We start from the raw sequence: 13961 nt of genomic DNA, 5'->3' as shown, positions 1-13961 counted from the left end.
GTGCATAAGCAAATTTGTTGAAGAAAGCTGATGGTTCCTGACTATTAGAAGATAAAGCACCTGGGATCTTAAGCTTTGAAGCTAAACAAGTGGCCATCTAGCAGGGAAGCAACAAAGCCCACATAGAAGAAGTACACCAGCCTGTGTGACCAAAAATAAACAATCATATTGATGTGAATGAGGGGGTTCAGAGTGGAGACCCCAAACCCATCTATAGACAATTTGACATCCCCTCACAGAAGCGTCACAAGGAAGGGACAAGCCAGCTAGAGTGCAGTATAGCACCAATGAATCAATGAATCATACAACATTCCTCTAGTTCTTAAATGCTTCCTTGCCCCTCAGAAACAATAATGGGAGTTGGGATACAATGAGTATAGGGGGAAGGAGAGTAGGGAGAAAGGGAGAACTGATCTCAGTGATCACATATAAGTGCCCCCCACCTCCGCCTGCCTACGGGGAAGAGTAACAGAAACATGGGTGAAGGGAGGCAGAGGACAGTGTAAGATATGAAAAATAATAATTTATAATTCATCAAGGGACCATGAGGATGGGAGGGTAGAGGAGGGAGGTGAAAAAAGAGGATTTGATACCAAGGGCTCAAGCAGAAAGACAATGTTTTGAAAATGAAGATAGCAACAAATGTACTTCATACAATTGATGCATGGACTATTATAAGAGCTGTAAGAGCCCCCAATAAAATGATTTTTATATATACATACACATACATACATATACATTTAATCTATTAGTCTGAAACAAATCACTATTCTATCGTGTAGCTGTCTGAACTCTACATTTGGAAGAGAACCTGTTGTTGGGATGAAGCTAGAATTCAGTTTTGTGACCATTGAGCATGTTGGTAGAGAGTTCAGAAAAAAAAAAATTAAGGGATCCTTCATGACCAAACAGGAATTGAAGGCATTTTAGTCATTTCACCAAAGCAGTTGGTCATTTTACCAAAGAAACAGGCTGACTGAGAAAATAGAAAAGCTGTTTTAAAATCTAGAGGTACACTAGAGGTTAGTTAAGAGCATAACAGAGGGGTTAGACATGGAGGTAGGGGACAAGCATGGACAGAATGGCTGCCATATTGCAATAAAGCTAGAGGCCATTTTCCCTGGTCATTCTCCAGAGTCTGTTAAGGCTAGTAAAGGAAGGGCTCAGGACTCTGACCTGACAAATATGAATTGTAAGTGACAGAACTTTGTGTATCTCTTTGTAAATTTGAATACTTCCACAATGTCCCAAAAGAGGGAATTTTCTAGAACAAACATGGCCTTTGTTGTCACATTTTTCCAGGCATTGCAGAGGTTCCAAGAATGAGTATATAGCACCTTCCAACCGTGGAAAATGGAAGCAATCAAACTGGCCCACTTCCCAGGGAAAATGTGAGGTCTTACTGAAACCTGAGGTAAGGGGGGAAAGAGTATTTTGAAATTTAAATTAGGTTTAAAAAAATCTAGATACTCTCTGACTAGGGACTCCACTGTTATTTCGGGATGTTGATTTAGTCACGATGTTTCTTTCCAATGAGCCAGGCTGTAGTCTCCCACTCAGATGGAGAGCAGGGACATAGTTCCCCATTCTGTGACTCTATCTTAAGCTATGCAGACATTCAGAAGAGATTCCAGAAACCCAGAGAAAGAAGAGTCACTCACTGAATGTGGGTCCTGAGGCTGCAAAACGGAGTGGAAAGGGCACTCTACCTGGAGTCCATGCCAACCTTTATGCGGCCTGTGGCCAGTCACTGGATCTACCCTGCTTTGAGCTTCAGTTGGTCTATTTCTAAAATGTTTACAGGATATTGCTCAAGAGCAAGGATAGTTTAACCCTGTTTATATATCTTTCTGATGGGGCCACCCTGGTGAAGTGGTCACAACCTGTGACTGCTAATCAAAGGGTCAGTGGCAAACCAGCTACGCCAAGGGAGAAAGATGGGCTGTCTGCTTCTGTGAAGATAAGAGCCTTGGGAACTCTAGGGGCCAGTTCTAGTCTATAGAGTTGCGATCTGTCGGAATTGACCAGATCACAATGGGTCATGTAGATGCATCGACTCTCTGAGTTGTATAACTGACTAATGAATAGGCTGATAACACAAAGATCGGAGGTTCAGGTTGACCTGGGGTAACTTAGAAGGAAGGAAGGCCTGCCAATGGGATTTCTGAAACTTAGCCACTGAAAGTCTGATAAGGTGCCATTGTACCTTGACATGCATGGGAGCACCATGGGAGCACCTTCGATCAGCTGGTTATGTGTCCTCAGGCATAAAATAAGTTCACAATGAATAATGGTGTAATATACTATTATTTATTATTAATAGACTATTACTTATATTAGTAGCCACATCACAGTTTTAACGGTCAGATTTTAACAAAATTATTCATAAAAGGTTTCATAAAACTATCTCATCTACATTTTGAATATAAATCAGTATTTGATGGGATTTGGTCTTTAAAAAGGCAGATTCCATGGACCATATCTCTATACCTGATTTACTTATTCCTACCTAGGACTTGTATCCTCAAATAATTACTTAAAGGACACCAATAGGCACCAATTGGATGGCAGGGAATAAGGCCAAATGCTATAAGAGGATTATGTTATATATATAATTATATATTTTATATATCACATATATAGTATAAATAAATGTATTATATATAAATATACAATTATATAAATTTAATTATATATAATTATAATATAAAATGTATTATAATATAAACTATTGTGTATATTATATAATTATATATACTATATAATAATTATATATAATTACATCATATAATAATAGTTTAAGAGCTTAGGACTGAAGAGTAAAATCATATGTATCCCTTTGACAGATGACCAATCTTTCTCCAGTAGGCAATTTATTTTGTCCTCTCTGGTGAACCACACAACCCTGAGACAGACACAACATGATATATGAAGTTCTGACTGCCCTCATAATCAATAATTCCAGAGTTCCCAACAATATTGGCCTTAACCCTCTCTATTTAACCAGAGGGCATGGTGAGAAAGTACGCTTGCATGAATAAAAGTATGAGAGACGCGGCAAAGAAATGTCAGACTGGAGGCAGTGAGTAGAAACACGTGATTGGGCAGAAAGAATCTCTGTGCTCTATGTTTAGAATCACGGAAAATAGAAGGTTACTATTGTCTGAGCATCCCCCCTAGATGTAGACCCTCAACACGGATCTTGAATGATGCTTTATATTAGGACAGAATGGGGTTGACTTAAAATTAGCTCTGGGGACCACAGGTGAGGGAAGGAGAATGGGTGGACATATGGCACATGCCTGATGGGTTTGATCTCCAAAGGGTGATTGTATAGGAAATGCGGGCAACGATGGGGTCTCAATGAGGTGTTCCTCCATTCCTAACAGAACTTCCATAATGGCTCTACATGGGAAAATGCCAACATCTTATTAGTGTTTTAGAAAACGGATTCTGGTAAAGCGCAGTGGGAACATTGACTGGATAGGAAAGGACAGATGCAGGAAACACAGTTGTGTTGTGAAACCCATTTCATTTCTAGCTGCTGCAATGATTTCTGGGACTAAAATATCCTTGCTATCAAGATGGCCAGGTCAAGGCTTACGGTCAAAATGTGCTCATATTATACGGCAGCTGTTTGGGAAGCCAAACGACCAATGAAGGCTGCAAGGAGTGCCAGCGAGGATGTTTCGGAACATTTCTGTGTACACAATCGGTTTAAGGAATGAAAATAACTTAATACTTGGCACTCTGATAGGAGAGTGTATAGGAAGTGGTCCGGAAAGGTGGCGCTAAGGGCCTGAAGGAACTGCCTTTCACTCCTGGGTGAACCACCTGGATCAAGTGATCCTTCACTGGACCGATCTGGTCTACTGCTGACACACGGACAGATGTATTGAACGGTGACTGGAGTAGATGTGTTTCTTTGTCATCCTTTGGTGACTGTGTACACACAGCTTGTGTCGGCCTCCTCACTCTCTACTTCTCAAGCATGGTTTTGGCTCCAGGTACATTCTGGAGGAATAAACCGGGTCAAGTGAAGGGTGTACTGTTGTGTCTGCTAAAGAAAGCAAACCCCAGAGCCAATACCAGAAAAAAGACCCTCCTGGGGTGGGCACCAATGTCCCTGTCTTTGCATGGAGAAACGGGCCAATCATTACATGCGAGCTGTGGGATAGACTTTTTTTTTTAAATCTCTCCTCCAGCTGGCAAGGGGATTTGGACTACGTCTGTTAAATATTTATCAGTAGTAGATATTAGTTTATCTTTGTTTTACTTTCATGCACTGATCACCGCAATTTTTATCTCATTAAGGTAGAAAATTGCTTGTGGGACTCACTTGCTCTCATGGAGTCTGCATCAATTGTAAAAGCGGGTGAAAGAGCAGGTGACCTTTGAGCAGAAAAATCTGTTCATCTACAATTCCTTCCTGAGGAGATTAGCACTCAATGGCTGTATCAACAGTTTCATTTCCCCCTTAAGTTTCTAGTGATTGATGTGGTTATTTGTAGTCCTAAGAAAATTTCCAAGATTTCAAGAGGTAATATAAAAGGAAACCTTTTCCTGGAATACATTATTTTTCATGATACAGGCTTATGGAATTTCTACCTCTTCTGGCTTATTACTTTTGATAAAAGAATTCTGGTAGTGATTCATGCTCAGTGAGGTCAGCGCCATATCCGAAGCTCCCGAATTGTCCCTAAACTTTAAATATAACTAAGGCAGCTGCAACCTTTTTTAAAATTTTAATTTACTGTATTTATCTGTTTATTTTTTTAAAAATATACCTGTTTGATTTTTGGCAAGAATAGGATTCTAAAGGAACATCAACGATTGTCTTTTCCTTTTTGCCCATCTAAATGATCCAGTTCCTCACCTTTTTCCTGCCACAATGAAAGAATCTTCTGTCATGGATATGCTGATACATGGTGTCAAAGATCGGACCAATGTAAGAAGGTAAAGATCTATATGTTTGAAATTCTTGGGGCTATTATTTTATCCTGGGCTTTAATTTCCCTCTGTAAAAGTTTGATGTTCCCATATGTCTTGTATACTTTATCAGGGTCTTATGAAAATAAAATGATAAAACAACAATGGTGGCAATACTCTAGAATAATACTTATTAATGACATACATTGTTTAGGGAGCTGCACTACGACCCTTGCACTGAAATCTATTAAAAACCTATGAAATGGTTAGTAAAAACTGATCACATTTCCACGTGGAGAAGGTACCTGTCAACTGCCAACTACGATAGCTTGAGAACATTCTTGTAAACTCTGAAAACAAAGAACATAATAATTCTTCCGTTACAAGCATGATCATTCCTTGTGTATGTTCACTTTGTATGATGCATCTGTTTTATACCAGTGGAAAATGTCATGTGTTTAGTGTGGACATAGTGAATGTTGTTGATGGAGTGAAGAAAAACCCAACACTTTCAGAAAGGCCTTGATGTGGAGAGCCAGCAGTCAAGTTCAGATTTCTTCTGTCTAATGCACAGCAGATTTGTTCAAGAAACTTGGGAAATCTCGATTTGTTTCTGTTTGTGTGCATGAATACAAAGGCATAGCCACCGCCGTCAAGTGGATTCTGACTCATAGCAAGCCTCTCTGTATGACTTTGGAAACTGTCGATCGTGGTAGTAGCAGACAATCTTGCTTTTCTCCTGTGGAGCAGCTTGTAGTTTCAGACAACTATAGTCTTGTGATTAGCAGCTCATGGCTTAGTCCCCGGTGCTTAGAGCTCCTTACAAGGGCATGTAGAGTCGCTTCAATCGTGGACTCTCTAGTTACTGTGTGTCCTACTTGTCTCTAACTTGTTCAGAAAATAAATAAATGAAATGATGTCAGCAACTCTTATTTGGTTGGATTGCTTTGAAGGGCAGAAGTCAAGAAAACAAGTACATCTGTACAGCAACCGTGAATTTGTGGAAGCAGCCAACTCAGAATTTTTGTTCAGAGTCACAGCATAAGTGTAAGAACTGGGGTCTTATTATAGAGTGCCCCAAATCAGGTCTATTTTTCCATTGTGGGGTGGACCTTCCTGTAAGACTTTGATTCAGTCAGCCCCCCAAGGTGAATTTTTCTCTGTCATCCACAACATCAGTCTACAATTAGAGATGTCCTCTTTCTGTATGTTAAAGTAATCACGTTCTGGATTGAGGAGAATGTGGCCGGACATTATTACAAAGCACACTTTTAGCTGAATTCTGCTATGTATTTTATCTCTCCTTGTTACGACCACACTCCTTTCTGCTTCTACGCCGCACCATTGACAGTGGAAGCACCATATTTTTGTTCTTTCTGTCCCCTGCCACTTTGTTGGGGACACTTTTGGTTGGTGGTGGTGTTCAGAAAACGTTCTCTTTAATATCTTCTTGAGCTCACCCACCACATGCAATCCCTTCATCTTAGAATTTTAACAGAATGCTGTTTCTCTCATGCATTTACCAATTGCTTTCTTCCACTTGGCTGGCACTTTAGTTAACGGACTGGACAATAAAAGTCTGAAAGTAGCAGAGGCTGCTTTTCCCATTTTTCTCTTCGCGATTCTACCGCTCCTGCCTCAGCTGCATCCGTGGGACAGCCACAGAGATGCCCATATGCCTTTCTTGTTTATAATGGATGTTTTATATTTACATGATTGTTGATGTTATTGATAGAGCCTAGTAGGTATCGATTTCTTAAGGTGATGGATGACTTACTCATCCTTTTCTCCATAAGTAAGCACTGAGCTGGATAGAATTGGACATTTGCCTAGAAGTAATGAGGACTTGGTGGGCATAGGAAGTTCACAGGTGGCCGAGAAGATGGAGGAATTGACTCTATGGAAGTCGGAAGTACTTCCAGGAAAGTCTCCAGGATGAATGGCATCTCAGAAGATTTCCCAAGGAAGACGATGGATGTGCACATGGGCAGTAGTGAGAAGAGCAATGCAATCCAATCTAAAGCACATTTACCTTGTGCTCAGGTCTCTGGCACGGACACCACAGTGGGTTTAAAGAATGAATGAGACCACACAGGTCATCAAGTGTCATGGGTTGAATTGTGTTCTCCTAAAATATGTGTCACTTGGGCTGAGCCAGGATCATCACGGGTTGGCAATTAGTCATGATGTAATCTGACAGTTACTAAATGAGGCAACCACTCCCCATGATGTGATCCGCCACTCCATTGTAAGAGAGCGAGGGTTGTATTCAACACCTTCCCTCCGGTCACAACCTCGGGGAGGTGGAAGGGGCATTTTCCTGGAAGGTGGCTTGTAGCATCTTTGTATCATAAGGGATTAAAAGAGAGGGGTTGGAAATTAGGAGAGCAAGGGGAAACTGACTGCCCCCCACCCCCCGCCACCCCATAAAGAAGAGCTGCAGTAGAGAATATCTTTGCATTCAGAGTCCCTTTGCTGAGAACCTCTTAGACCCAAGGGGAGATCAATGCCAAGGCAGATGGAGATAATCAGGAATTTGGGACCAAAGACATTGAGAGAAAAAAAGAACCCAACAACAGACTTTTCTCCCGAGCTGACACAGGTACAAAAGGCCCCCTGTAGAGCTGGCACTGTGAATTTGAACTTCTCACCGTGTAAACTGTTGGCAAATAAACTTCTGTTTATCGAAGCCAGCCACGTGGTGGAACTGCTTTTGGAACTGAGTAAGGCATAGAGGCTTAAATAATTTTAAGGTTCCTGACAGTCAAAGAGAAGTCACTGAATGAAAGATGACGCGTTCTTTCATAGTTGGAACCCTGAATGCAGACATCTAGCTAAGTGAGAGGTCCACGTGTTTTTTAGAGTGAGCCCTTTGTAGTTCTACAGTTGTCGTACCAAATCACTAACGCTGACACCAAACAATGTGAATAATGAGTAGTTTGATGGAGGGAAAGAACTGGAAAGCTTTTTACAGCAGACTGGGTATCGTTTATGATATGTGTAATGAAGAGTGTAGTAATGATGACAAAATAACTAATTCCCAGACTTATTAGGAAGGTAAACTATAGAAAAGAGATGATGTGCTTCAAAATCAGTTAAAAATACTGCTTCTCGGCCAGAATTGCCCTTATTATTATCCAAAGACTGTCCATTTACTGTGCATTTCTTACATACAATAATCTTTTAAAAATATTAATGGCTGTAAAAGACCTGTGGCAGGTTCTGAGGGGAACCAGCAGCAACTTGAAATTATGAATCTAATACAAGAAACTGAAAGATGAATGGCTTGATGTTCAGGGGCTATTTATAAAAAACACGGGGATCTCATTTGGGTAGTAATTAATTAAAGGTGCCTCAATATTTCCATCTGTTATGATTTACTTGGCTTGGGTGATCCATCTTGGTTGGCAGCTCCAGGAGACAGGTGGGATTTCCAGGGTGAGATGGAAATTATTTAGATTTTAATCAATCTTTAGACATTCCCAGACAACCGTCTCTCCTGGTTACCAGCTGCTGAAGGTTGATTACGACGCTGGATATTTTTAACACTTTCCATAAAAGCAAACAGCACACAATGGATTAGTTGATACAAATTTAACCTAGTACATAGACTAAAAGCAAAGTCTCCTTTACTCGAGACGGTAAGCCTCTGTGACCATCTCTGTTTTCTCCTGGTCACTCCTTGCACACATCTTTCTGGAAGCATTGCCCTCCCTCTCTAAACATATTGGGCTTACCCTTCTCTTGCTTCAGTTCAGAGAACCCGTTTGGGCAAGTGTCCCCTGTATTGGTGAGGCCTTTACTCTTTAGGGCACTTTAAAATGAACGCACCCCTCCTTGCTTTGCTGTCACTCCCACATGCCTGCCACAGCCTCTCGGCTCTGGAGCATTCTCATTATCTAGCATCGCAGGTGCTTTGCTTCGCTTATTGTTTATCATCTGTCTTCACCCATCAGGATGTACATTTGTAAAAGCAAACGCTTCCGTCTTTTCTGGTCTCTTGCACCCTGGAGGTCAGAGCCGTGGAGGCTTTCCCTGGCCTTCAGATGGATGTGTTACACGATGCTATTGCACAACGTGGCAGTGTTGTAGGAATTAAACATAGACTATGGCTGATAGTGTACAAGTATCAAGAATCTTAGGAGACAAAAACACTGACTGTGAAATTGGCTTCAAGTCATGGTGACTCCATATGTTTCAGAGAAGGCTTATGTCCTGTCGGGTTTTCAGTAGTTGATTTTTGGGTAGCAAATCACCAGACCTTTCTTCCGAGGTACCTCTGGACAGATGTGCCCCTCTAGTCTCTTGGTTAGCAGTCACAGCTGCTAATCATGGGCACCACCAACCCAACGAACCCATGGCTGTTTGCTTGATCCCATTCATATTAACCCAAACAGAATGTGCCAGACTGTGCATCTCTATGACGACAGAGTACCTCATGATTCTCCCCGTCTACGGGGAGTGTGTTTGAATCACTGATGTAATTGTTAGCAACTGAAAGACTCCAAATATAGACTCTAAAATATTATTAGACTATTATAAATGACATTTTTCTCCTCTCTAAAAAAAAATTGACTTGGATCTCAGATTCAGAATATCCCCGAAGGATCAACCATTTTTGGAATTTCCAGGTTACCACAATTCTTTTATGTCAGAATAAAATATAAATAAAGCTGGTCAACCAAGTGTTATATCTTCTGGAGCACCCTCACAAATCTTCTCACTGTGTCAGGACCTGAAGACGGCATCCTGGTCCATACGTCCAAGCCCCTTCTACTCGAGTGCCTTCACATGACACTGGGAACTAAAGGAGGTGATGGATGTTGGATTCATGCAGCTTGGTCTCTAATTTCATTCCTGCTGTCAACTCTCTGGCCACCTTTTCAATTGAGCCTTGGAATATCCCACTATCCTATTGGGTAGATGAAATCCTAATTTCCTTCTAGTTGTAAAATGTGAGATTTTGAATCAAGGTGCAGGCTAGTGTTAAGCACATCTATGACTTCAAATAAATGTATCTTGGTCTAAAACACATAAAACACACACAGAGAGACATCGTCTATTGTCTTCATGTTGATGGAAGGGAGAATTTGAGCAGGTGTAATGTAATGAGGGCTAGATAAATTCAACTTTGTTTCTTGGGATTTCTGGGGTAGGTGAGCAGTCCTCAACCCTGCATGGAAGAAGGTGTAGAAAGGAGGCACAGCTGACTTCAGATGTTTGAAGACTAATACCTTGATTCTGGGACTAGATGTTGAGGCTGCACTGCTATGTAGCTCTAGTGCCACCTGGTGGTTCTTCTCAGAATTTCCCCGTGACTCCAAGAACCTGAGCAAGAGACTTCTTTCTGGAACACCCTCTGTGGAAGATTCATTTGATGATGCCATGGGATTTGAAAGATCCACTGATGTTATTGAGTATTTAATTCAGGGAGCAGAATGAGAATAAATAAAGATAAAAGAATAAATTAAAAATAATAACAAAGTTTTTTAAATGCCTAGATATTTTTACTTGTAAAGAGCATTCACACAGCAACCAAATTAACTGAGATAACCTCTGCCTAGAGGAAGGTGCTCAGTCATTAAAATTACATATATTTATTGGTGGTTTTATTCAAAATTAATTCACAATTCATAGTTACGGTGCAGCTATGCAAGCTTGGCACAGAGTTAAACCAAAACCAAACCAAACCCTTTGCCACAGAGCTGGGTCTGACCTACCGCGAAGTCAGAAATGCACATTGTCTGACCAGCCCTCAGGGAGCTCACCTGAGGGTAAGTTTTCCATCTAGTAACTTGAGAACCCCCTAGATATAATAGTTCTATTGTGATCTATACTGAGGGATTGTTATACATGTGTATCCATGAAGGCGACTAATTTGAGGCTTAGGGGAAGACATAGATGGAAGACATGAATGACTTTGAGATGACTTTGAAGATTTGTTAAGATTTTGACGACCAAATGTGTAAAAAAATCATTTATGGTATATATGAACCAGTATGAAAGAAGAGGGAATTGTATACACCCTGGTACTCACGATGAGTGTTCGGATGGTTACATGAGATACAACAACCAGGGCTACTAGCGTGGTCAAATGGGCACCATGAGCACTCAATTCCAAGCAAGGAGCTGGTGAGTTTATTTTTTTTAATGGTATTTTATTGGGTTTTAGGTAAAAATGTAGACAGCACATTAGGTTCATTCCTGGTTATATGACTTATAAACCAACCTATTATTTGACTGAAATAAAAGCTGACAAAATACCTTGAATTCCAAGCTCAAGGGTTTTTTTGGTTTTTTTTAGGGTAACAGTCTCGTGGTACTTCTAGTCTCCATCAGTTCTGCTGGTCTTTTATAAGGAGTTTAACTTTTGTTACACGTCTTTGTACCATTTTATCTGGGACTATTTATTGTTCTCCTGGTCTAAAGAGTTGGTAGTGGTAGCTGGACACCATCACATTGTTCTCCCATCAAGTCGAAGAGGCTATGTTGGTCCTGTGGTTATCAACTCTGTGGATGAGTTTCTTCTTCAGCTTTTGAGTTATTTCCATATCTTTGGCATTCTCTGTATGAGGAGAGGTCATATCTATATCTCATAGTTCCAGTCATACATTTTATAGATTACAGATGCTCCTCACCAAACTAGGATGTTGAACATAGATTCCCTTGCTTATTTGGTCTACAGCCTTCTCTTCATTGAAAAAAAAACATGTACTCACTGTCCTCTGACAATTCAAATGTTCCATGTCATTCTCTTTTACGTCAGGTCATTAGTCGAGTTGGGTTATTATAAGTTGGGCCACTTTAAGTCGGGTCATTTTGTCAGACCATTGTAAGTTGGGCCATTATAAGTCGGGTCATTATAAGCCGGCCCATTATAAGCCGGCCCATTATAAGCTGGGTCATTATAAGTCGGGCCATTGTAAGTCGGGCCATTATAAGTCGGGTCATTTTGTCGGGCCATTGTAAGTCGGGCCATTGTAAGTCGGGCTATTATAAGTCTGGTCATTATAAGTCAGAGCAGAGGCCAGCTAACAGCGACAACACCTGCTCTATGATGAAGAGCTTCAAAATATTTTATTAGGTATTCTCAAAGAAGAGGTTGCAGAATTTGTTTTACTAAATCTCTGATTTGCGTGTGATGGTTTTTTCAATATAATGATATTTGTAATGTGTTCCCATGCTGGGAGCAGCACATGCACATTTTCATCCCAGCCCCAGGTTTCAGGAGACTTGATGCATACAAGAGCCCGATTGCCACGGGCAAGCAAGACTCAAGATAAATGACAGTAACATATCTGTGATTCTTACTGTCTGGCTATTTCAGATCTTTTTGAGTGTTTTGGCTTAGGGAACTCTGTTTTAATTTTCTTCTGCCTCATGATCAGATATTTCTTTTTAAAGGCCCAGTTCAACTTAACTTTTGTGGTCTTCTGCTCTGGGAGTTAATGCTATAAATCACCTTGGGCAGGCCATGATTCTCAGTGGGGTGGCAGCCATTACTCGAGCATCCTCTGTTTTGTGATGTGCAGTGAGCAGTTGGCAGGGGAGAGAATCGGTTCCCTCGGGTGTAGCCTGTATCCAGCTTACAGAGGTGGTCTCTCAGAAGGCATTGTCTCTCTCAATCCTGCTTCTGTCTCGGTGTTCTGGGGCCTCCAGTGCTGGGACGGGAAGCCCAGGTCTCCTCTGACACACTGGGGGTCTAGGTAAGTCGTCGGCAACTAAATTGCAACTGATTTAGTAGATATTATCTGTCTGTCTGTCTTTCTCTCTTTCTCCCTCCCTCCCTCCCATGGTGTCAGTCCGGGTAGACTAGAGAAACAAATCCAGAGACACTCATATGTATGTGTATAAGAAAGAGCTTTATATACAATTGAATATTAAGAAATCACCCCAGCTCAGTCCAGCTCACGTCCATGAATCAGATATTAGTCCGTATGTCTGATACCAATCTATAAAGTCCTCTTCAGACTCACAAAACAAATGCAATGATGCCAAATGCAGGAAGAACATAGGCCCGTGGATGGGAAGTCTTATGGATCCAGTGGATTCTAAATTCTAAGCACCTCAGCACTGGCAGGGGTCCCACGGGGCTTCTCTGGCTCCAGAGGTCGCAGGCTATATCAGCATAGTGCCATGTGTCTCGTCAGTAGAGCATCTCTCAGGGAGTGTTTTCCCCTCCAAAGAGGAAATACCGGAATTCTCAGAATCCTAAAGGGAAGGCCATGCAAACACAGAGGCCTCATTGGATTGACAGGCTAGACTCCACCCTTTCACTTGTAATTCCCTCAAATTGACAACAGATTACACAATTGCCACATCACCCAACCATCCATACTCTCTCCTGATTCATTCCGTCCTTTCTCCCTGTCTGTTGTTACCTCCTTTCCATTTTTGAACCCTGTGAGGAGTATTTTCTTACTTCTACACAGTCAATAAATTTCCATCTTTAAGGAGACCACCGAAAAGTCTCGGATCCCCACAGTCAGGAAGTTGTGCCCCTCACAGTGTGCTCTACAGGACAGAGTCAGAGGACTCTGGTGCACTTCTCAGCCTGCACACCTGTCTTTAATCAGGAACTCTTAACACACGTCTGGTGGGATTGTCCTTCCTGCTGTCTTGTACTTGCTGTCAGGTCAGTGTACTGAAAGCTGCTCTTTGGGGTCTCTGCCCATTCCTGGGTTGTTGTCCTAAGCAATGCAGTGGCTGCAGCCTCGAAGTTGTTGCTTAGCGGCCTAGTGGTCAGAGAGATGTGAAAACTGACCGGAACTCATTTCTTCTATGGGAATGGTACTGAAATAAATATTTACTGTCAACAGCCTTTTGTTTTCTACCTTTACGAAAGGTTGTTCTTATTAGTCCTATTTTCTTAGTTTTAATGGAGCATATCAATCAATAACAACTTGTAAGCAATGTAAGGTTTGTTTATCTGTGAGGTTCATATTATCTACATTTTAACCTTCCTTTCTTTGCAACAAGGATACAATATAAATATGTAATTGGGTTTAGAAAACCCTACATAATCTCGCCTC

At 41.3% G+C, this 13961-nt stretch overlaps 1 long non-coding RNA gene across 9 annotated transcripts in view; it reads left to right on the top strand.

The window, feature by feature from the left end:
• Positions 1 to 13961, top strand: part of LOC142455321 (uncharacterized) — a 151512-nt gene that overhangs the window by 59681 nt on the left and 77870 nt on the right. For 8 of the 9 annotated variants that reach the window (XR_012785766.1, XR_012785770.1, XR_012785773.1 and 5 more), the window contains 2 exons: positions 1303 to 1414; positions 4869 to 4956. This is a non-coding gene — a long non-coding RNA (uncharacterized LOC142455321). Of the gene's footprint in view, positions 1 to 1302; positions 1415 to 4868; positions 4957 to 10085; positions 10358 to 13961 lie in introns of those variants that run through there. The other variant, XR_012785769.1, reaches the window with a different exon arrangement.

Source organism: Tenrec ecaudatus, chromosome 8, assembly GCF_050624435.1.
Source record: "Tenrec ecaudatus isolate mTenEca1 chromosome 8, mTenEca1.hap1, whole genome shotgun sequence".
Taxonomy (NCBI): Eukaryota; Metazoa; Chordata; class Mammalia; order Afrosoricida; family Tenrecidae; genus Tenrec; species Tenrec ecaudatus.
Note: the sequence above shows the minus strand (reverse complement) of the source record. Positions and strands in the feature narration are given on the sequence as shown.